The sequence below is a fragment of the Rutidosis leptorrhynchoides genome, chromosome 4 (genome assembly GCF_046630445.1).
Source record: "Rutidosis leptorrhynchoides isolate AG116_Rl617_1_P2 chromosome 4, CSIRO_AGI_Rlap_v1, whole genome shotgun sequence".
Lineage (NCBI taxonomy): Eukaryota > Viridiplantae > Streptophyta > Magnoliopsida > Asterales > Asteraceae > Rutidosis > Rutidosis leptorrhynchoides.
The window spans coordinates 530,510,758-530,538,200 of record NC_092336.1 but is presented as its reverse complement, the minus strand read 5'-3'; positions in this window follow the sequence as shown (position 1 = coordinate 530,538,200).

Genomic DNA, 27,443 nt, shown 5'->3' with positions numbered 1-27,443 from the left:
TGGTAGGTGGTGGTGGTTGGTAGGTGGTGGTGGGTAGTGGTGGGTGGTGGTGGTGGGGGGTAGTAGTGGTGGTGGGTGGTAGTAGTGGTGGTGGGTGGTAGTGGTTGGTAGGCGGAGGTGGGTGGTGGTGGGTGGTGGTGGAGGTGGGTGGTGGTGTTGGTGGGTGGTGGTGGGTGGTAGTGGTTGGTGGGTAGAGGTTGGTGGTGGTGGAGGTGGGTGGTTGTGGTGATGGTTGGGTGGTGGTGTTAAGTGGTTGGTGGTGGTGGTGGGTGGTGATGGAGGTGGGTGGTGGTGGTAGGTGGTGGTTAGTGGTGGTGGTGGTGATGGTGGGTGGGTGTTGGTTATTGGTGGTTGGTGGTGGTGGTGTGTGGTGGTGGTTGGGGTGGGTGGTAGGTGGTTAGTGATGTTGGTGGTGGTGGGTGGGTGGGTGTTGGTGTTTGGTGGTTGGTGGTGGTGGTGTGTGGTGGTGGTTGGGGTGGGTGGTAGGTGGTGAGTGATGTTGGTGGTGGTGGGTGGAGGTGGGTGGTGGGTGGTGAGTGGAGGTGGGTGGTGGGTGGTGGTTGTGGGTGGGTGGTGGTGTTGAGTGGTGGTGGTGGTTGGTTGTGGTTGGTGGTGGTGGTAGTGGTGCTTGGTGGTGGTAGTGGTGCTTGGTGGTGGAGGTGGGTGGGTGGTGGTTGGTGGGTGGTGGTGGTTGAGTGGTGGTATTAGGTGGTTGATGGTGGTGGGTGGTGGTGGTGGTGGGTGGTGGTGTGTGGTGGTGGTTGGGGTGGGTGGTAGGTGGTAGGTGATGTGGGTGGAGGGTGGTGGTTGGAGTTGGGTGGTGGTGGGTGGTGGTTGGTGGTGGTTGAAGGTGGGTGGTGGTGGTGGTGAGGGGTGGTGGTTGGTGGCAGTGGTGGTTGTGGGTGGGTGGTGGTGTTGGGTGGTGGTGGTGGTGCTGGTTGGTGGTGGTGTGTGGTGGGGATGATGGGTGGTGGGTGATGGTGGTGGTGATGGGTGGTGGTAGGTGGTGGTGGTTGGTAGTGGTGGTGGTTGATGGTGGTGGGTGGTAGTGGTGGTGGTTGATGGTGGTGGTGGTTGATGGTGGTGGGTGGTGGGTGATGGTGGTGGGTGATGGTGATGAAGGTGGTTCATAATATGTTAACTTTTGTATAATTAATTTTTATTAATTATTGTTATTAAAATTACCTTTCTACCCTTTCATGCATTTTAAGCTAAAATGAAGTGTTATGATATTTTGTGGTCCACATTTGCTTATCCGGTTTGTACTCGTTTTAAGCTTAGCCACGGATCGTGCCCATATATATATATATATATATATATATATATATATATATATATATATATATATATATATATATATATATATATATATATATATATATATATATATTTTGTTAGGTCTAATATTATTGATATGATTTGCTCGCATTTGAACTATATTCTCTATATCTCAAATGTAACAAGATGTGTACGAGAAGTATAAATACACACATTCCTCTCACAATTAGGAGCTAGCCATTAACAATTACCCTCATTATTCACCAACACCTACACCTCACCTCACCTCACCCTTAACCAAAATGCTCTCACCTTGTAACCTACATACCTTCATAAATTGTGACAATAAGATTATTTGAAGTCCTGTTACTGATATTATCTTCTTATCATCATATCACAATCATCGTCATAAACAACTTTAATACATAAAGTACATATACATACGCATATATATCACTCGTTCTTCATTAATACTTGCAATCGAACACGAATCAAATTGAAATTAAGCATTTCACGAGTATCATTTTCTCCAATTGTCAACCTTTTTTTATCCATTTTTACTTTTAACTTCCAATTATAATTTGACACTTCACCCGTACACTCCATCACTTAATCATCATTACAAACTTTTCTTCAATCACATTTGGCACGTTACTACTATATACTATAAAAACTCCCCATCACACTCATCACCACTAATAATAGTCTTATACGGAGTATATTCCAAGTCTTAATTAAATTCTATTATTTTATTTTTTATTATTTTATTATCATTTTTACTCGGTACTATTTTTATTATTATATATAAGTCTTCAGTAAATTATTTTCTTTCTTGAAAAGTAAATAGATACATATAATCTATGACCATATATAGGTCTTCAGTAAATTATATTATATATAACCTAGGACCATGACATGAAAAACCATATGTGTGATCCCGACACCATTATTCTAATAAGAGTCGGTAAGTATATATAATTAACAACTTTTTCTAAAACAAGTTGAACCCTATGGCATATATTAGATGTCTACTTGTCTAGATGCAAGAACAACCGACGTGTCACGAGTACAAGTTGTATTTACAAAAACCATAATTAAATATGCGTTTACCTGCCTATATATATCGGCATTGCTACCATAAGCAAAGGAACTTTTCCTTTAGATATCGAATGGTTTCGATGAACGGATTAGAAGTTATAATCAATTGAATTTTCGATATTTTTATTAAAAATGATTATTATTATCGTCGTTTTTATCGTCGTTCCAGTTTTATCTTATTATTATCATTATTATTATCTTTATCAATAAAAGGGATTTATCATTAAAAATTGTTATTTTTTTTATTACTATCGTTATTATCGTTAAAGTTATAATTAGTATTATTATTATTATCCAATTATTATTATTATTATTATTATTATTATTATTATTATTATTATTATTATTATTATTATTATTATTATTATTATTATTATTATTAGTATTATTATTATTATTATTATTATTATTATCATTATTAATATATATATCATTATTTAAAAATGGTTATTGTTATTGTTATTATTATTATTACTATATTATCATTAAGATAATTATTAGTATTATCGTTAGTAATGTTATAGTAACTATCATTATTAATATTAGTGTAACTAAAACAAATATTTGTAACACCTAATTATTTTGATTACTATTATTATCATTATTATGAACACGATATAAAAGACGATTAAAAGCTATTAAACGAAACGATTAGGAAATAATGAGTAAGAGTATCATGATGAAATTAAAATATTATAAGATATTGATTTAGATAAAATTATCGTTCTTATTATTTTTTATCATTACTATTATTATTAAAAGTATCGTTAGTATTAAAACTATCATTTTAACAAAAATTATCATTTTAATAGAAATGTCGTTGTTACTATAAAATATTATTATTGTTATTATTTTAAATAGAATTATTATTTTAAAGATAATATTAAAAATTATCGTAAATATTAAAGTTATCATAATTAGAATTATCGTTTTATCATAATGTCATCTTAGTAATTATAAATATTGATATTTTTATAATAATAATTATTATTACAAAATAATACAACTTTTACTTACTATCATTATAGATATTATTTTATCAAATAAATATGTGATACCAACATATTTTACTACGTGTAATAACTTACTTTAATAATACCTATCATATTATCTTTATGATATTAAATGAACCCTATAAATTTTATTACTTAATATATATAAAAGTATATTTTATTATATAAATTTAATATAAAATTTTATTTATTAATAAATAAATTATATTATTTACTCTAATAAATCTTTTAAAAATATTTAAAAATATAAAACGACGATATTTAAACTATATATTAATCATGTATAGATTTTTGGAAATTATTTTGAGTTAAATTTACTTTTGTTGACTTTTGCATATTAGTCTCGAGCATTAGGATTGTGGTACACTATGACTTGACCTAATTTGTTAGACAAATATTGACCAACACATAAATATATATAATTAATTTAGGTTCGTGAATCCGAGGCCAACCTTGCACTTGTTCAATGACGTTATATGTATTTTTACTACGAAATACAGTATGGTGAGTTTCATTTGCCTTTTTACCCTTTATATTTTTGGGACTGAGAATATATGCGCTTTTATAAATGTTTGACGAAATAGACACAAGTAATTGAAACTACATTCTATGGTTGAATTATCGAAATCGAATATGCCCCTTTTTATTAAAGTCTGGTAATCTAAGAATTAGGGAACAGACACCCTAATTGACGCGAATCCTAAAGATAGATCTATTGGGCCTAACAAACCCCATCCAAAGTACCGGATGCTTTAGTACTTCGAAATTTATATCATGTCCGAAGGAGGATCCCGGAATGATAGGGGATATTCTTATATGTATCTAGTTAATGTCGGTTACCAGGTATTCACCATATGAATGATTATTTTTGTCTCTATGCATGGGACGTATATTTATGAGAACTGTAAATAAAATTCTTGTGGTCTATTAAAATGATGGAAATAAATGATTATGATAAACTAATGAACTCACCAACCTTTTGGTTGACACTTTAAAGCATGTTTATTCTCAGGTGTTAAAGAAATCTTCCGCTGTGCATTTGCTCATTTTAAAGATATTACTTGGAGTCTTTCATAGCATATTTCGAAGAACGTTGCATTCGAGTCATTGAGTTCATCAAAGATTATTATTAAATCAATTTATAGTTGGATAGTGGATATTATGAAATGGTATGCATGCCTGTCAATTTTCGATGTAAAGAAAGTTTGTCTTTTAAAAACGAATGCAATGTTTGTAAAATGTATCATATAGAGGTCAAATACCTCGCAATGTAATCAACTATTGTGAATCGTTTATAATGTATATGAACGGGTCCTTTCAGTTGGTATCAGAGCGGTGGTCTTAGCGAACCAGGTCTGCATTAGTGTGTCTAACTGATAAGTCGATAGGATGCATTAGTGAGTCTGGACTTCGACCGTGTCTGCATGTCAAAAGTTTTGCTTATCATTTTGTGTCGAAAATTAACTACTTATCATCCTCAGAAAATTACCTGCTTATCATTTTTAGTCTAAGACACGTCTTGCTGCATTGATTGCATGAATAGTGTATAGACAAAAATTCATATCTTAGCATATCTGCTAAATCATATCTTATCGTATCTGTTACTTTAAACTTTGCCTGACATATCCCGCAAAGTCCTCCGTAATCTACGAAATCTTTTGATCTATATATATATATATATATATATATATATATATATATATATATATATATATATATTCTATGTAATTAGAATACCATCCGTTAGCCAAAATCATTTCATATCGAAAAAAAAAATTCTTTATCCAATCGTACGAAATGGAATTCGTCATCAGTTCAAGTCACTCAGATTCCGAAATGGAATCCCATTCAAGCTCCGGAAGCAGTGTGACCGGAATAGATCAACCAATTAGTCATCACCTATTCTGGATGAATTGGGGATGGGTTCGTAGCCTCCTCAATCATTGGAGACAAGAAGAAGGTGATCCCTTCCATCCACCACATTGCCCTCTTGACGAAGAACCTGAAGCACTTACCGGCGAACCTGTCCGAAACACCATTTTCTCGCTCATTTCCAGATTATCTCGTCACGATTATATATTACATCAAATTTTAGATTTTATTTATCCGCTCGTCCGAACCGACAATCACCCCAGTGTAATAGAAGAAGTCAACGAGCTTCGCGCTCGGGTAGTGGCTTTGGAGAATATGATGCAGAGATTATAAACACCAGCAGCAGCATCAACAGCATAACCAGTACCACCATCATCAACGCCAACAGTACCAATACCACCTTCAACCACAACCGCGTCGTAAACCTCAACTTCACAATCTGTCCCACGAGCATCAACGTCATACGTACCATAGATACCAAGGAGTACCAACAACAATAACTGACGAAGTATTAATTCATAACTTCATTGGAGAAACATTTCCGCGGCGATTATGTAATCTCTAAAGTCTTAGAGATTATCTAATCTAGCCCTAACCATAAATCAGTTAAGCGAACCAAAATGATAGAAGGAAAGTAGAAACCCTGACAAAAATGGTGTGTGATTAACAAGCTAAACTTGCTTTACCAACAGCATCAACAGTACCGTCAGCGTTACCAGCATCGTCAGTACAGTCAACATCCGAATCAACAACACCGATAACATCACAAACTCCGTCAGTTCAAGAATCACTGTGGACATCATTACGAATCAATAACGTGTATATTGTATCAACGAGTTATGAAGAATTAACTCATTCCCTCTGAAGAAATTATATGTATATTATATATATATATATATATATATATATATTTTGAAATAAATCTTTCCGTGCTAAGCTATTGAGTGTGAATCTTAACTACTCGGTTAATTCATAATACAAATATGCAATAATGTACGTCCTTCGGCTGCAACTTAACCAGCGTTAACTACAATCTCTGTCGCAACTCAACAAATTCCAATTCATAATAAATCAAGTATATATTTAATTTTACACTTTCATCATCGATGTACCCGAAACTTTTCAGATAACATCATTCGTACTTTGCGAAATTCACAAGAATTCCACGAACCGAACATCATACATCAACACATAACGAAGTATTGATTCATAATTTCAATGTCATTAAAGAAATACTGCGTAAAAGTTATGTACTTTTTAAAGCCTTTAGGGATTATTCAATTCTAGTTTCAACCGTAAATCAAATGAGTTTAATTTAACATTAACTCATTAAATTTATGTTACATATGAAGAAAATATACATATATATATTTTCATAAAGACTGTAATAAAATTCTTTTGTACAAAATATTAATTGTGAATTTTTTTTAACGGGTAGGTAATACCCGAGAGATATATAAATTCACAATTAATATGTTACATTCTTCGAATCTGATTCAGCAAATCATCCATTATACTCCCTACTTTCACAACAATATACATTCGTTTATAGAAATCAAAACAACCATACTCATTCAAAATTTAATTACATATTCTGATTTTGAAATCTCAATATTCAACTTGAGATATGACCAAAATCATCACTCTTAGATCCTTACATCTTTCACAAGCTATATTTTGACTTCAAAACTGTGTTAGAACATCAAATGTATGTTAACGATTACAATCTGTGTTCAAACCCTTCAAAAATTTCTGAAGACACTTCGAATGATGAGCAATTGAGATGATGATCCAACCACATGTTACCCACAGTTATGTACCCGAAAAACTCTTAAAACCAAAGTAAAAGTTTAAACAACGTATCCGCGTCAGATTCTTTGGCATTTATTAGCAAAAATAACTTTGCGACTCCTATTCAAAGTAGCCAGTTTTGTCACAGCTCCAGCAAGTCAACTTCGACTTTTCAGTTAGACTAACCTTATTATAACCTTGAGATATACACCATCGTTACCAGGGAACCTTTTACATTCCACCACATTATTAGCAGATGTACCAACAACTTCATTACCCTTTGACTTTAGCCTCTCCAAAAAGTCATTATAATTATTCATTGAAACCCCATCATTTACTCATTCGCATCTTGTAATGAGAATTGCCATATGAATCATTGGGAATTAGCAATCAGTATTTTGAAATCTCGCAGCATGTCTACGCCAACAGTTATATGTGTATATATATAATGTCTATCTTCTGGACTTAATTTGAATGTGAAGTTTCTGAAAAACACTCCGAACTACGAATTGGTTCTCCGAAAATGGAAAAAAAATGCTGATGAAGCAGCAAAAACTATAAACGACTTTAAACGGTAAAAGCTGGATGATAATGATGAAGTGTGCTGGCAAAGCGCAGAAAAAGAGAAGTTTTGAAACTGAAAAACGGATTGAGCAAAGTAGGAAGGAGGCTGTGGACAAATTACAAAGACTGAACCTGACTTCAAAGGATCCAAATGATTCAGTACCTGCTGAAGTCATTAACGAATACCTTGCTCCTGAATCTAAACCCCTGCGGACAATATTCTTCATCATCCTCTAATATTAGAAATTCTAAAATATCATCATATCTTTCATTATAAATATCCTCCATATTTCTGAAGATATTTTCTTAATTTTTCTTATTTGAAATCATTTACCTCTTCGCGCTATCTGTATTACATCATAAAAGAAACTATTTTAGTTTCTAAATTCTGAAACATTCAAGTTTAAAATAGGAATATTTTGAAGTAGTGTTGGGAACTGAAGCATGAATTAGTATAATATAATGACACTTGATCACTGTGATTATATTACAGTAAGTCATGCTGAGTTTCTAAATGGAACGTGATGATTCACAGATCATAACATCATCATGTGCCATGTTATACGACTCTTGTATTCTATTTAACCTCTAAAATATCAAGAAAATATTTCTTGATGATTCGGCCTTTTCCAAGGTATTCTAGTAATTTGACAAGTCAAGATCGTGCCATCACAATTTCCTTCCTAGAACATTAACAATGTTCATTCTGAAATTTATATCTGTGAATTCTGGACCATTACAAACGGTGCTTAATCGCAAGAAGAAGAAACGAAAGGACAAAACTCCGAAATAGAAATTGGGGTATAAATTGCAGCAAATAAAAGAGAGCATTAACTGTGAATGATAATGATTATAGAAGACAGAAGCAGAGACTTTGAAATATAAGGGAACATATAAAGCCCAACGACAAACCAGAAATTATAAACCATATATATCGATGCATATAGCAATATAAAGACACGGGAGAACTAGAAACACTATAAACCCAAGAGTATAGTAGAAGTAAATAGATTCTTCTGGCGGTAGATGAAAAAGAAGAATGACCGATATGAAAGTTAGAAGTATATCAAGAATCAGAACTGGATGGAGCATATTGATGAATACTTTAAAATATGAGTTGAGGGGGAAAGAATAGAAGGTGATGAAACATGACTAGGAACTTAGAAATCAACAGATTTAACTCACACAATGGCGGAATAAGTGAATCAAACCCTCTAGTGAATAGGTTAAGTTTTTTTTTGATTAATTTAGTCAAACCACAACTAAATCAAGTGTGATTAGATCAACACCTAGAGCTATTATTCACCACCTGGGTGATTTGGACTGAGAGAGAATCGGTGGAGCTCACTAGATCTGAGTGTGTGTAACAAATGAGAGGCTTAACCTAAAATGAAGAACATAAGACTTTATATACCCCGGCTGTTGACTCACCCATACGATTCATTCATCACACGTACGAGTTGGCTTCATCAGCCGTACGGGTGATCACTCACTCGTGTCTTCTCATTTAGGTTGTAATTGTGACTTAGCTCAGCATCAACCGTGCGTATGAGCCTGTCAGCCGTACTAGTGAGGCTTCACTCGTACGTCTGACTAAGTCTAATATAGTCAAACATCTAAATCTCGTTCCTGCAGTTCCTGTAACCACATACAAACATGGATAGGAAAATAACGAGCAATCATGGTGGCCTGTAAACTGTTGTACCTGCAATGGACGTGGGTAGATGTCTAGGGACTTGCATAAAATGCATCAACAGGAGGTGTGAGTTGTAAGGAAACGAAGGAGGTGAATTTATAAGAAAATCTCTGACAGAACAATTAAAATGGACGATCGCATTTAAAGCGGATCCTAATTCCCTTGATTACAGGATAGTCAAATCTTATTAAGAAGATTTTCTTCAAATCCATTGAAATCTGGGAATCAATCATATCTACGTCAAATGATAAGATGAATCTACACTTACTCATTTCACTCTTCTATGTTAGCTTCATTCGTACTCTTCATATAAATGGATTGTTTATCCAAATTATTCGCTGATGATAAAACTCTAATTTTCAGCCAAATTTAAACTTTAATCTTTATATGTTTCCGACACGATAAGCAATATTTGTTAAGTTAAATTTCAAGAATTTTAAACTATGTTCATACATTCATTCAACCTCGACCAAGTTCCAACGATTCACGAACCATTAAACGAATATGATTATATATGTATATGTGTATATATATTATAACTTGAAACGTAAACAAAATATTAGATTAAATACTTTACATGATTGTATCTGTTTCAAAATGTTTATCAATGGAATTAGAAGATAAGATCAAATGATTGAATTATCAGATATATTAAATTATGATTACAAGTCTCTGTTGAAAGGCCCACATTGATTTGAGAAATCTTTCCATTTTAACAATAAATGGTAAAGTGATTTATAAATAAGAACAAATTGTCAATCATTGAGAACTAGACAAATGATAGTGGAAGATTGAATCTCATAAAGACTCGATTGATCTATTTAGTTTCAAACGTACAAAAACATTTTCAGTTTAAAAAGAACTTTATTATTAAAACGTATATAACTTTTATAAATATCTAGAACCACTTTTGACAATTCATTACTTAACTAGAATGATAAAGATAACGATATTTATATTTTATTTTATTATATATATATATATATATATATATATATATATATATATATATATATATATATATATATATAACGATTTAAATTAATATTATATATATTTATACGCGTATTATACGTACATAGTTTTATACTTTTACTATACTTAAACTTTACCTTTACTTTATTTTTACTTTACTTTATTTTTACTTTACTTTAACTTTAATAATTCACTTTAATAATTCATACTTTAATAATTCACTTTAATAATCCATACTTTAATAATTCACTTTAATAATTCATACTTTAATAATTCACTTTAATAATTCATACTTTAATAATTCACTTTAATAATTCATACTTTAATAATTCACTTTAATAATTCAAAAATCTATTATAAATAGAATTCAATAGGTTTCATTATTTCATAGAAACTTGAAAATATTTTTCTCTAAACTCTCTCAATCAATTTACATATATATATTTACTCCGTATTATTTCAAGATATTATTAGTATACATAAAATATTACGACGGAGTGCTGTCCGAGTGATTTCAAAATTGTTTTTCGAGTAGGATAGGATTAAGGAAATTATGGGTTATAGCTATGGAGGTGATTGAGTATGGTTCATGGGTATGCTCGTGAGGTCAATATAGTGTTTATCATTTCCGTTGCGTCTACGTACCTTTCCTGCAATATTGAATCTCAATATTTATACATGAGTACTCATAATTTAACTTTTACATACTAATAGTGTATCCCTAACTAGTGCTCGAGTATTTAGGATTATGCATGCTTGTACTTTTGATATTGCCCTTAGACAGGTTAGGTTGAATCTTGAATTAGTTACTCTCGCGGTTGAGATAAGGTATAAGATATGCATGTCCTTGGAAAGCTAGCGAAAAATTAAGAACTTTTCCTTTAGATATCGAATGGTTTCGATGAACGGATTAGAAGTTATAATCAATTGAATTTTCGATATTTTTATTAAAAATGATTATTATTATCGTCGTTTTTATCGTCGTTCCAGTTTTATCTTATTATTATCATTATTATTATCTTTATCAATAAAAGGGATTTATCATTAAAAATTGTTATTTTTTTATTATTACTATCGTTATTATCGTTAAAGTTATAATTAGTATTATTATTATTATCCAATTATTATTATTATTATTATTATTATTATTAGTATTATTATTATTATTATTATTATTATCATTATTAATATATATATCATTATTTAAAAATGGTTATTGTTATTGTTATTATTATTATTACTATATTATCATTAAGATAATTATTAGTATTATCGTTAGTAATGTTATAGTAACTATCATTATTAATATTAGTGTAACTAAAACAAATATTTGTAACACCTAATTATTTTGATTACTATTATTATCATTATTACGAACACGATATAAAAGACGATTAAAAGCTATTAAACGAAACGATTAGGAAATAATGAGTAAGAGTATCATGATGAAATTAAAATATTATAAGATATTGATTTAGATAAAATTATCGTTCTTATTATTTTTTATCATTACTATTATTATTAAAAGTATCGTTAGTATTAAAACTATCATTTTAACAAAAATTATCATTTTAATAGAAATGTCATTGTTACTATAAAATATTATTATTGTTATTATTTTAAATAGAATTATTATTTTAAAGATAATATTAAAAATTATTGTAAATATTAAAGTTATCATAATTAGAATTATCGTTTTATCATAATGTCATCTTAGTAATTATAAATATTGATATTTTTATAATAATAATTATTATTACAAAATAATACAACTTTTACTTACTATCATTATAGATATTATTTTATCAAATAAATATGTGATACCAACATATTTTACTACGTGTAATAACTTACTTTAATAATACCTGTCATATTATCTTTATGATATTAAATGAATCCTATAAATTTTATTACTTAATATATATAAAAGTATATTTTATTATATAAATTTAATATAAAATTTTATTTATTAATAAATAAATTATATTATTTACTCTAATAAATCTTTTAAAAATATTTAAAAATATAAAACGACGATATTTAAACTATATATTAATCATGTATAGATTTTTGGAAATTATTTTGAGTCAAATTTACTTTTGTTGACTTTTGCATATTAGTCTCGAGCATTAGGATTGTGGTACACTATGACTTGACCTAATTTGTTAGACAAATATTGACCAACACATAAATATATATAATTAATTTAGGTTCGTGAATCCGAGGCCAACCTTGCACTTGTTCAATGACGTTATATGTATTTTTACTACGAAATACAGTATGGTGAGTTTCATTTGCCTTTTTACCCTTTATATTTTTGGGACTGAGAATACATGCGCTTTTATAAATGTTTGACGAAATAGACACAAGTAATTGAAACTACATTCTATGGTTGAATTATCGAAATCGAATATGCCCCTTTTTATTAAAGTCTGGTAATCTAAGAATTAGGGAACAGACACCCTAATTGACGCGAATCCTAAAGATAGATCTATTGGGCCTAACAAACCCCATCCAAAGTACCGGATGCTTTAGTACTTCGAAATTTATATCATGTCCGAAGGAGGATCCCGGAATGATAGGGGATATTCTTATATGTATCTAGTTAATGTCGGTTACCAGGTATTCACCATATGAATGATTATTTTTGTCTCTATGCATGGGACGTATATTTATGAGAACTGTAAATAAAATTCTTGTGGTCTATTAAAATGATGGAAATAAATGATTATGATAAACTAATGAACTCACCAACCTTTTGGTTGACACTTTAAAGCATGTTTATTCTCAGGTGTTAAAGAAATCTTCCGCTGTGCATTTGCTCATTTTAAAGATATTACTTGGAGTCTTTCATAGCATATTTCTAAGAACGTTGCATTCGAGTCATTGAGTTCATCAAAGATTATTATTAAATCAATTTATAGTTGGATAGTGGATATTATGAAATGGTATGCATGCCTGTCAATTTTCGATGTAAAGAAAGTTTGTCTTTTAAAAACGAATGCAATGTTTGTAAAATGTATCATATAGAGGTCAAATACCTCGCAATGTAATCAACTATTGTGAATCGTTTATAATGTATATGAACGGGTCCTTTCAAAACCAACTGCAATTAACGATCCTTATAGTTTCTATATATGATTATAAAATTCTTTTGTGTTATAACATTTATCTATAATGTTGTAAAAATTGAAAAACAAATTTTTTTTTAAAAAAAACTCAGCGACAGCAGCGTAGGTTGCTGTTTCTTTTTTTTTCGTTTATTTTTTTACAAAATCACATTTTATGATGAATTAATGTTTACAAGTTTTAATTAAAATCACAAAATAGATTTTTGTTTTTTATGTTTTTAACCTTCACTGGTCGATTATAGTCTAGTGAAGAAGAAGAGTATAGGGAAAAACAGAAGCATAGTTTAAATAAATAAAAGGTGAGGATATTATTAGAAAGATAGACGCAGAGGAGTGGTTAAGGGATTTCGAGTTATCGATAGGTCATGGGTTCGAGTCCTGGCCTGGACAGAATGCTTATTTTTTTTAGGTAACTCTATTGTTACTAACTATTATTATTATTATTATTATTAATATCATTATTAATTATTACCATTATTATTATTATTATTATTATTGTTATTAATACAAGTTATATGATTATTATTATTACTAAGCTTATATTCATCATTGGTATTATTAATATTGTTATTATTATTTATTATTTATTATTGATTATTGATGTTGTTAGGTAATTATTATTAGTTATCAATATTAGTAATAAGATTGTATAATTATTATTATTATTATTATTATTATTATTATTATTATTATTATTATTATTATTGTTATTATTATTATTATTATTAAGTTTTAGGTATTAATATCAAAGTTTTTATTATTATCATTGCCATTACTGTTAAATTATTCAGTTTACTAAAAACTACTATTATTATCATTATTATGAGATTTATTATAAAAACTATTAATTATATTATCATTTTTAGAATCATCAATACTACTATCATATTTATTAATATTAGTACTATCATTATTATTATTGTTATCACTTAAAATATTATCTTAAGATACTACTCTTACAAACAAATAATATTTATATATATGAATATATTTAATACATATAACATAACAAAATTTAATATTCTTATGTACAAAATGAATATATGAAACATATATATATATATATATATATATATATATATATATATATATATATATATATTATTAATATAAAAAGGATATGATTAATAAATTTATATATATATATGTGTTCAATTACAACCATGAATATTAATAAATATACAAATGATATAGGTTCGTGAATCCGAGACCAACCCTGCATTGTTCAATTGTTCAATATAGTCTTATGTATTTTTACTACAAAATACATTAGGTGAGTTTCATTACTCCCTTTTTATATATATTTTTGGGACTGAGAATACATGCGCTGCTTTTATAAATGTTTTACGAAATAGACACAAGTGATCAAAAACTACATTATATGGTTGGATTATTAAACCGAATATCGCCCTTCAAGTCTGGTAACCTAAGAATTTAGGGAAATGGCCCCTGATTGACGCGAATCCTAAAGATAGATCTATGGACCTTGACAAGTCCCATTCGGGGTACGAATGCTTTAGTACTTCGAGATTATTATACAGACGAGAGGTTCTGTTTTGGGGATATTCTATGCATTAAGTTAACGTCGGTTACCAGGTGTTCAATCCATATGAATGATTTTTATCTCTATGCAGTTTGCGAAATGCCTAATATGAGAATGGTGTTTATGAAAATATAAAATCTTGTGGTCTATTAAAATTATGAAAATGAATGCTTATGATAAACTAATGAACTCACCAACCTTTTGGTTGACACTTTAAAGCATGTTTATTCTCAGGTATGAAAGAAATCTTCCGCTGTGCATTTGTTCATCTTAGAGATATTTCTTGGAGTCATTCATGACATATTTCAAAAGACGTTGCATTCGAGTCATTGAGTTCATCAAGATTATTATTATTAAGTCAATTATAGTTAGATATATTATGAAATAGTATGATTTCCGTCAACTTTCGATGTAAAGAAAGTTTGTCTTTTAAAAACGGATGCAATGTTTGTAAAATGTTTCATATAGAGGTCAATTACCTCGCGATGAAATCAACTGTTGTGAATCGTTTATAATCGATATGGATTTCGTCCGGATGGATTAGGACGGGTCTCTACAGTTGTTATCAGAGCGGTGGTCTTAGCGAACTAGATCTTGCATTAGTGTGTCTAACTGATAGTTGTTAGGATGCATTAGTGAGTCTGGACTTCGACCGTGTCTGCATGTCAAAAGTTTTGCTTATCATTTCTAGTCGGAAATCAACTGCTTATCATCCTTAAAGTCTAGAGACATCTTATTGCATTTAATGCATCGATAGTGTGTAGACAAAATTCGTATCTTAGCGTATCTGCTAATTCATATCTTAGCATATTTGTTACCGTAGACTTTGCCTGACAACTTCTGTAGATTCCTCCGTAACTTATGAGATTTTAGTATTATATATGCATATGTAAATTATGTATTGCAGGGTACTAATCTATATCCTATAATCTATTTCTTATCCAAAATCCTTCATCTGATCGTACGAGATGAATCCCTCAACTAGTTCGAGTCCCTCAGATTTCGATAACAATTCCGATAGTTATTCCGACAGCTATTCCGACATGGATATTCACCTAAGCTCCGAAAGCGGTGTCACCAGAATGAATTAATCAATTAACCATCCCCAATTCATCTGATGGGTTCATAGTCGACTTAATCAATGGAGACGCGAAGAAGGCGATCCCTTCCACCAACCGAATTCACCTATTGACAATTAACCTGAAGCATTTACCGGCAAACCTGTTCGAGACACCATTTTCTCTCTCATTTTCAGAGTATCTCGTCACGATTATATACTATCTCAGAACCTAAACCTCATTCATCCGCTCGTCCGAACCGACAATCATCCTGGTATAATAAAAGAAGTCAACGAGCTTCACGCCGTTGTAGCCTTGTAAAATATGGTGCAAAACATACCAGCTTCAGCAACATCACCGGCACTAACAGTACCATCAATAACAGCACCAGTACCATCAACAATCCATGCCTCAACATCTCATTTTGTATCTCAAGTATAATCATCGTTCTACGTATCGTTCTACATCATTTATCTTCGTTCGACATAACGATTATGTAACCTCTAATGTTTTAGAGATTCTATATTCTTGTTCTAACGGTAAATTAAATGAGTTTAATATCATATTTACTCATTAAATCCATGATTACATCTGAAGAAAATATAGGTGTGTATATATTTTTTTTTTCATAAAGACTGTAATTAAAAATTCTTTCGTACAAACTGTTAATGGTGAAAATATTTTAACCGGTAGGTAATACCCGAGGAATATTTAAATTTCACATTAATAAGTACACTGTACATTCTTTCAAATCTAATTCAACAGTCATTTACTATCCTATTTACAACCACAGATATACGTATCCGTTCACCACAGAATAACCATTTTCATTCAATTTCATATTTGGATTTTGACCTATCAGAATCCAACAAGTGGCATAATGAAGAAAACATTTGACAAAATAAAATTTGTTAGAAACAAACAAATTAACTATGAGAAATTTTGTTAAGAATCCACGCTAACTGTTCCTAGCTAATTGTTCCTAGCTAACTGATTACATTTTATTTATCGCAATTTAATTATCGCAATTTACATTCTCGCAATTTTATTTATCGTCATTTAATTTATGTTATTGACTTTACGCACTTTATTTATCGTCATTTAATTTCTGTTATTTATTTTTCCGCACTTTAAATATCGGGACACGTATACAAGGTTTTGACATATCATATCGACACATCTATATATATTATTTGGAATCACCATGGACACTCTATATGCAGTAATGATCGAGTTCTCTATACAGGGTTGAGTTTGATTCTCAAATTATATATATACTTTGAGTTGTGATCGAGTCTGAGACATGTACACGGGTCACGATACGTATTAATTAATTCGAATATTATATATTAAGCTATATATGAATTATTGGACTATTAAATGTGGACTATCAACTGTGGACTACCAACATTGGACAATTAAAATGAATTAAAATATTGATTATAACATATGAAACTAAACATTTCTTCAAGTTTGCCACTTGATTTCATCTTAAACCTCATTTGTATCTTAACTATTACAATCTGCGTTCAAACCTTTCATGATTCTTGAAAACACCTCAATCGAGAGGATGAACCAACCGCACTTCATCTACGGAAGAAAAGATTAATGTATATAGTTATGCACCTGAAAAACTCTCGGAACCTGAACAAACGTTTGACACGTATCTGTGCTAACTCCTTTGGCGTTGTTATTACCGAAAATAACTTTTCAATCCCTTTTCGAAATTAGCCAATTATGTCATAGCTCCAGCAAGTCAACTTCAACTTTTCATTCAAAACAACCTTATTATCACCTTGATTTATATGCATGCTCTTTTATTGTTACCAGAAAACCTTTTATATTCCACCATATTACCATCAGTGTTTAATCATCTAAAAATACAATTCTCCTGAAACCACCTCGGATTGATAACCGATGATTCAGATATCGTAAAATTAAATGCAAAGGAAACAGAAAAATTGTAGATGGTCTAAACGGCCAAAAGTTTGATGATAAAGAAGGGAGTGTTAGGAACGCTCGATAGAAAATTTGGTACTGAAAAACAGATTGAGCAAACCATGAAGGAGACCATGGCCAAATACAAGTAACATACCATATGTTCAAAGAATCCAAGTAATTCTGGATCCGATGAAACCTTCAACGAATATCTTGCTCCGTACTCATATTAAAATTTTGCGGAAAATCTTTCTCCATCAACCATCGAACTTAGAAATTCCAAAATATCATCATAAATATCTTCGATATTTCTGAGGATATTTTCATAGATATTCTTGTCTGAAATTATTTATCTCTTCCTTCTATCTATATTACATCATAAAGGAAACTACTTTAGTTTTTAAATTTCTTTAAAATTTGAGTTTGAATTATGAATGATTTTGAAGTAGTGTTGGAAATTGATGCATGAGTTAGTATAATATAATGACACTTGAACAACATGATTATATTACAGTAAGTTATGCTGAGTTTCTAATGGAACGTGATGATTCACAGATCATAACGTCATCATATGCCATGTTACACAACTCTTTCATTCTGTTTAATCTCAGAACGTATCAAGAAATTTTATTCTTGATAGTCCCATTCTCAGTGATTCTGGTAATTTGACAAAAATCAAATCGTGCTATTACGTTCTTTCTCGTTTAGAACATTAAGTTCATTCGAAACTCCATACTTACGAATTCTGGACCGTTACTTGCTTTACTAGAGGTCGGGAGGATAATAAAAAGTCAAAGAGCTCCAAAATATAAGAGAAAATATAAAGTCCAATAACAACACGGAAGTTACAAACCGTGGATATTAATACGAATAGCAATATAAAGACACGGTATAATCAAGAATAGTATCACCCCAAGGCGATAGTAGAAGTAAACAGATTTTCTGGTGAAAGATTGAAAAGAAGGTTGACAGAATTGATAACTGGGAAAATATCAAGGATTAGAAATGGATTAAGCATTTTCACAATCTTTTGGATGTATGAACTAAGAAAGAAAGTATAGGAATGGTGAGAATAATGGAACGGAAAAAGTTTAATTTATAATGGAAATATCAGACAGAGTAAATTGAGGCAGATCACCGTATTTAATTATAGAGATCTTAATTTCCTTATTCGTCGAAGAATCAAATCTTTTAGATTTCGAAGATTTTCTTTAATCCCTTGAATTCCGGAATTCAACCATGACTACGTCAAAAGTCAAGACGAACCTATACTCACTTCATTTCGCTCTTTTGTGATAGCTTCATTCGTGCTCTTCGAATAAACGAATTGTTTTACCCATGCTACTCAATGACGATAAAACTCTATTTATCAACTCATATTCGTCATGAAAACATTTTTATGGTTAGCCATGACCACCTCACTCAAATTTCGGGACGAGATTTCTTTAACGGGTAGGTACTGCGACGACCCAGAAAATTTTGACCAAATTTAAACTTAATCTTTATATGATTCTGACACGATAAGTAAAGTCAATAATGTTGAGTCTCAAAAAGTTTAAACTGTTTCATATATTCAATTGACCTTCGACTACTCTCGACGATTCACGAACCTTTAATTGTAAATAGAAATGAATATATAAACAACTATACATGTAAACAATTAAATATTATAAATTAATTATAATAATGAACTATCATGTGATTTAATTTTTACAAAGGAAAGAAACTTAAACTTGTTATTTAAAAATGTTTATTTAGACATAGAGAGTAGATTAAATATATCTAATTTATCACTACTAATAAAGTACTAAATAGTATGCTCTGAAATTATTGTTTCAATATATATAATAAATATATTCATTTACTTGATATCTAAAACATAAATAAATACGTAATAGTGGAAATTTATATATATATATATATATATATATATATATATATATATATATATATATATATATATATATATATATATATACATACATATATACATGATTGATATACATAATTATTGATTTTATGTACATTATATGTATAACAGGTATATATATTAAATATCCAATATATGTTGTTATATATAATCATTAAATAATACATGATTAATAAATTGTAGTAATATTATTACCCTTAATAATGTTGTTATTATCATTCTTTTATTATGATAATTAATATATCATTATATATTATACTTATCTATAAATTTAATAAATTCTTTGATTAAGAACTAGATAATATTATCTAAAAACATTTTATTACTAATATTAATATAGTAATATATATTTAATAATATACAGTACTAAATATAATATATATATACAGATATAGGATCACATGAGGCGAATATCACTATCTGTTTATTATTTTTTTTTCTTTAGTTCTTCTGCTTGCTTGTGAACCTATGTCGACTAATAACCCTGCAGGTAATCAATCAATTATTGTTATTATGAAAATTACTCAAATTTTATAACATAAATTCATTTGTTAACTGAAAAATTAAACGAGAAATTATAAGAACAAAAATAGATATTTTTTCTTCTTTCATATCCCCTGTACGTTCTCTTTTTTGGCCAAAACTTGAATTCGAGTCGTTTTTCAAAATCCAAGAATGTAGAGTTGTTAGGAATCAAGTATGTAAACTTTCTTCAAAATCTCAAATCCCAGTTTATTATATCCACTTCGAATTTTCGAGTCAAAGTTTTGAAAATAAAAATTCAAACAAATCGTTCATCGCGAAATTCGAGTTTGTTGTTGCAAACCAACTGCAATTAATGATCCTTATAGTTTCTATATATGATTATAAAATTCTTTTGTGTTATAACATTTACCTATAATGTTGTAAAAATTGAAAAACGAAATTTTTTTTTAAAAAAAAAACTCAGCGACAGCAGCGTAGGTTGCTGTTTAATTTTTTTTTCGTTTATTTTTGTACAAAATCACATTTTATGATGAATTAATGTTTACAAGTTTTAATTAAAATCACAAAATCGATTTTTTTTATGTTTTTAACCTTCACTGGTCGATTATAGTCTAGTGAAGAAGAAGAGCATAGGGAAAAACAGAAGCATAGTTTAAATAAATAAAAGGAGAGGATATTATCAGAAAGATAGACGCAGAGGAGTGGTTAAGGGATTGTTCGGGTTATTGATAGGTCATGGGTTCGAGTCCTGGCCTGGGCAGAATGCTTATTTTTTTAGGTAACTCTATTGTTACTAACTATTATTATTATTAATATCATTATTAATTATTACCATTGTTATTATTATTATTATTATTATTGTTATTAATACAAGTTCTATGATTATTATTATTACTAAGCTTATATTCATCATTGGTATTATTAATATTGTTATTATTATTTATTATTGATTATTGATGTTGTTAGGTAATTATTATTAGTTATCAATATTAGTAATAAGATTGTATAATTATTATTATTATTATTATTATTATTATTATTATTATTATTATTATTATTATTATTATTATTATTATTAAGTTTTAGGCATTAATATCAAAGTTTTTATTATTATCATTGCCATTACTGTTAAATTATTCAGTTTACTAAAAACTACTATTAAAAACTACTATTATTATCATTATTATGAGATTTATTATAAAAATTATTAATTATATTATCATTTATAGAATCATCAATACTACTATCATATTTATTAATTTAGTACTATCATTATTATTATTGTTATCACTTAAAATATTATCTTAAGATACTACTCTTACAAACAAATAATATTTATATATATGAATATATTTAATACATATAACATAACAAAATTTAATATTCTTATGTACAAAATGAATATATGAAACATATATATATATTATTAATATAAAAAAGATATGATTAATAAATTTATATATATATATATATATATATATATATATATATATATATATATGTTCAATTACAACCATGAATATTAATAAATATACAAATGATATAGGTTCGTGAATCCGAGGCCAACCCTGCATTGTTCAATTGTTCAATATAGTCTTATGTATTTTTACTACAAAATACATTAGGTGAGTTTCATTACTCCCTTTTTATATATATTTTTGGGACTGAGAATACATACGCTGCTTTTATAAATGTTTTACGAAATAGACACAAGTGATCAAAAACTACATTATATGGTTGGATTATTAAACCGAATATCACCCTTCAAGTCTGGTAACCTAAGAATTTAGGGAAATGGCCCCTGATTGACGCGAATCCTAAAGATAGATCTATGGACTTTGACAAGTCCCATTCGGGGTACAAATGCTTTAGTACTTCGAGATTATTATACAGATGAGAGGTTCTGTTTTGGGGATATTCTATGCATTAAGTTAACGTCGGTTACTAGGTGTTCAATCCATATGAATGATTTTTATCTCTATGCAGTTTGCGAAATGCCTGATATGAGAATGGTGTTTATGAAAATATAAAATCTTGTGGTCTATTAAAATGATGAAAATGAATGCTTATGATAAACTAATGAACTCACCAACCTTTTAGTTGACACTTTAAAGCATGTTTATTCTCAGGTATGAAAGAAATCTTTCGCTGTGCATTTGTTCATCTTAGAGATATTGCTTGGAGTCATTCATGACATATTTCAAAAGACGTTGCATTCGAGTCGTTGAGTTCATCAAGATTATTATTATTAAGTCAATTATAGTTAGATATATTATGAAATAGTATGATTTCCGTCAACTTTCGATGTAAAGAAAGTTTGTCTTTTAAAAACGAATGCAATGTTTGTAAAATGTTTCATATAGAGGTCAATTACCTCGCAATGAAATCAACTGTTGTGAATCATTTATAATCGATATGGATTTCATCCGGATGGATTAGGACGAGTCTCTACATTTCCCTCATGATGAAACCCAAAGGATCGAACAAGAGCTAAGAACTTTGAAAGCGGTCGGAAACGATCTCAAGGCTTATAATCAACGATTTTCTGAACTAGCCTTGATGTGCCCAAACCTTGTAAACCCCGAATATTTAAGGGTTGAACTTTACATGGATGGTCTTCCAAAGAGCATCAAACATGGAGTAATGTCATCCAAACCCACTAATCATCAAGAAGCTTTGAACATGGCTCGCAAGTTGATAGAAACGGTGGACGAAATCGTAGTGCCGGCACCTAAAGCCGAGGATAAGTTGGGTAACAACAAAAGAAAATGGGAAGCCCTCCAATCAAGCAACAACAACTTTGCCAAGAAGCCTTTCACCTCCGACGGCAAGAAGGGTTATGCCGGAAACCTACCTCTTTACAACAAATGCAACAAATATCACTTTGGTGAATGTGGCAAGCTAATTTGCCATCGGTGCCAAGGAGTTGGTCATAAGGCCAGTGAGTGTAAAAGTGTCGCCCCCGTCGCTCGAAAGGGGCCCAATGCACCAAATACGGGCACTTGTTACGAATGTGGCCAAACGGGCCATTATAGAAATGCATGCCCGAAGAAGAAAGATAACCCCAACACGCGCGGCCGTGCTTTCAACATTAACACCGAGGAAGCCCGAGATGACAATGAATTAGTCACGGGTACGTTTCTTCTCAACAACACTTATGTTACTTGTTTATTCGATTCGAGTGCCGATAAGAGTTTTGTATCCAAGACTTTGAATCATTCTTTTAGCACTCCACCACTTCCATTAGATGCCACTTATACAATTAAAGTGGCCAACGGGAAACTATTGTGAAAGGACCCGTTCATATACATTATAAACGATTCACAATAGTTGATTACATCGCAAGGTATTTGACCTCTATATGATACATTTTACAAACATTGCATTCGTTTTTAAAAGACAAACTTTCTTTACAACAAAAGTTGACGGCATGCACACCATTTCATAATACATCCAACTATAATTGGCTAAATAATAATCTTGATGAACTCAATGACTCGAATGCAACGTCTTTCAAAATATGCCATGAATGACTCCAAGTAATATCCTTAAAATGAGCTAATGCACAGCGGAAGATTTCTTTAATACCTGAGAATAAACATGCTTTAAAGTGTCAACCAAAAGGTTGGTGAGTTCATAGGTTTATCATAACAATCATTTCAATATATTAATAGACCACAAGATTTCCGTTTATAAATATATGTATACTCGCAAGTGTATAAAAGTATTCTATAAGTTGTAGGCACCCGGTAACAAGCCTTAACGTTCATGTTTTACCCTCTGAAGTACACCAGATCAAGTGTGTTTAAAATAACCTCGAAGTACTAAAGCATCCCATAGTCAGGATGGGGTTTGTCAGGCCCAATAGATCTATCTTTAGGATTCGCGCCTACCGTACATAGACAAGTAGTTTAATGTTACCAAGCTAAGGGTATATTTCTGGTTTAAACCCACGTAGAATTAGTTTTAGTACTTGTGCATATTTCGTAAAACATTTATAAAAATAGCGCATGTATTCTCAGTCCCAAAAATATATATAAAAGGGAGCAAATGAAACTCACAATACTGTATTTCGTAGTAAAAATACATATAACGTCATTTAACAAGTGCAAGGTTGGACTCGGATTCACGAACGTATCAATATTGAGATTCAATATTGCAGGAAAGTACGTAGACGCAACGGAGATGATAAACACTAGATTGACCTCACGAGCATACCCATGAACCATACCCATCACCTCCATAGCTATAACCCATAATTTCTTTAGCTTCGACTCATTCAAAAAAAACTATTTTGAAATCACTCGGACAGCACTCCGTCGTAATATTTTATGTATACTAATAATATCTTGAAATAATACAAAGAAAATATATATATGTAATTCGATTGAGAGAGTTTAGAGAAATATATTTTCAAGTTTCTATGAAATAATGAAACCTATTGAATTCTATTTATAACAGATTTTTGAATTATTAAAGTGAATTATTAAAATATGAATTATTAAAGTGAATTATTAAATTGAATTATTAAAGTATGAATTATTAAAGTAAAATAAAAGTAAAGTAAAGGTTAAGTTAAAGTATAGTAAAAGTATAAAACTATATACGTATAATACGCGTATAAGTATATATAATATTAATTTAAATCGTTATATATATTTAATAAAATAAAATATAAATATCGTTATCTTTATCATACTGGTTAAGTAATGAGTTGTCAAAAGTGGTTCTAGATATTTATAAAAGATATATACATTTTAATAATAAAGTTCTTTTTAAACTGAAAACGTTTTTTGTACTTTTGAAACTAAATTAATAGAATATTATGGAAACCAATTCTCCACTAACTTTTGTCTAACTTTCGTAAATGACACTTTTTGTTTTTATTTATAAATAGCTTTACAAATTATTCTGAATATCGTTAAGAGGAATAGATTTTCTCAAATCATAGTGGACCTCTCAACAGAGACTTGTAATCATAATTCAATGTTTCTGATAATTCAATCATTTAATATATTTTTTTAATTTCATCGAAAATCATATTGAAACAAATACGTTCGTGTAAGGTATTATACGTTTAATACTTTATTAATATTCTCAAGTTATAATATATATATATATATACATATACATATCTATTTATATATAACGGTTTGTGAATCGTCGGAATTTGGTCGAGGTTATAATGAATGTATGAACACAGTTTAAAATTCTTGAGATTTAACTTAACAAACTTTGCTTATCGTGTCGGAATAATATAAAGATTAAAGTTTAAATTTGGTCGGAAATTTCCGGGTCGTCACAGTACCTACCCGTTAAAGAAATTTCGTCCCCGAAATTTGATAGAGGTCGTCATGACTAACAATGAGAATGTTATTATAACGATTATAGGGTTTTATCATGTTTAAGAAGAATGGATAAAATAATTCGATTAATAGAAACGTGTGAGTGAAGTTATCGTAAATGAATGAAATAAGATAATATTGATTCGTCGTATCTTTTGACGTCATCACGATTGATCTCCAAAAAGAAAATCTTTGTAATATATATTGGATTTGATTATTCGGCGATTAAGGAAATTATGATCCTCTTCGAATTAATGCGATAATCCATTTTGATTTCTCTGTCGGATATTTCACTATAAATCCACCTCATTTGTTTTCTTACAACTCACACCTTCTCAACTCATATTTTAAAGTATTTGTCAATATGCTTCATCCAGTGCTGATTCTTGATATACTCCTCACTTTCATATCTGTCGCTCTTCTTTTTCATCTGCCTCCGAAAGAATCTATTTACTTCTACTATACTCTTGGTTTTATAGTGTTTTTAGTTCTCCCGTGTCTTTATATTGCTATATGCATTGATATATACGGTTTGTGATTTCTGGGTTGTTGTTGGGTTTTATATCTTCCCTTATATTTCAAAGTCCTTGCTTCTTCTATAATCATTGTCATCCCCAATTAATGCTCTATTTTATTTGCTGCGATTTATACCCCAATTTCTATTTCGGAGTTTTGTCCTTTCGTTTCTTCTTCTTGCGATTAAGCACCGCTTGTAATGGTCCAGAATTCGCATATATGAATTTCGGAATGAACATTGTTAATGTTCTAAGAAGGAAATTGTAATGGCACGATCTTGACTTGTCAAATTACTAGAATACCTCGAAAAAGGCCGAATCATCAAGAAATATTTTCTTGATATTTTAGAGGTTAAAGAGAATACAAGAGTCGTGTAACATAGCACATGATGACGTTATGATCTGTGAATCATCACGTTCCATTTAGAAACTCAGCATGACTTACTGTAATTTAATCACGTTGATTAAGTGTCATTATATTATACTAGTTCATGCTTCAGTTCACAACACTACTTCAAAAATATTCCTATTTTAAATTCGAAAGTTTCAGAATTTAGAAACTAAAATAGTTTCTTTTATGATGTAATACAGACAGCACGAAGAGGTAAATGATTTCAGATAAGAATAATTATGGAAATATCTTCAGAAATATGGAGGATATTTATAATGAAAGATACGATGATATCTTAAAATTTCTAATATCAGAGGATGATGAAGAATATTGTCCGTAAGGGTTTAGAGTCAGGAGCAAGGTATTCGATAATGACTTCAGCAGACACGGAATCATTTAGATTCTTTGAAGGTAGATTACGTCCTTGTGATTTATCCACAACCTTCTTCATGGTTTGCTCAATCCGTATTTTTCAGTACCAAATATTCTCTTTTTTTGAGCTTTGCCAACACACTACTCTTTATCATCAAAATTTTTACTGTTAAGGTGGTTTATAGTTTTTGCTGCTTCATCAGTATTTCGAGAACTAGTTTGCAGTTTAGGATGTTTTTCAGAAACTCCACATTCAAAGTATATAAGTCCAGAAGATAGACACATATAATTGTTGGCGTAGACATGCTGCGAGATTTCAAAATACTGATTGCTAATTTCCGAAGATTCGTATGGCAATTCTCATTACAAGATGCAGATGAGTAAATGATGGGGTTTTGATAAATATAAAGATTTTTCGGAAAGTCAAAGATCAATGAAGTTATTAAT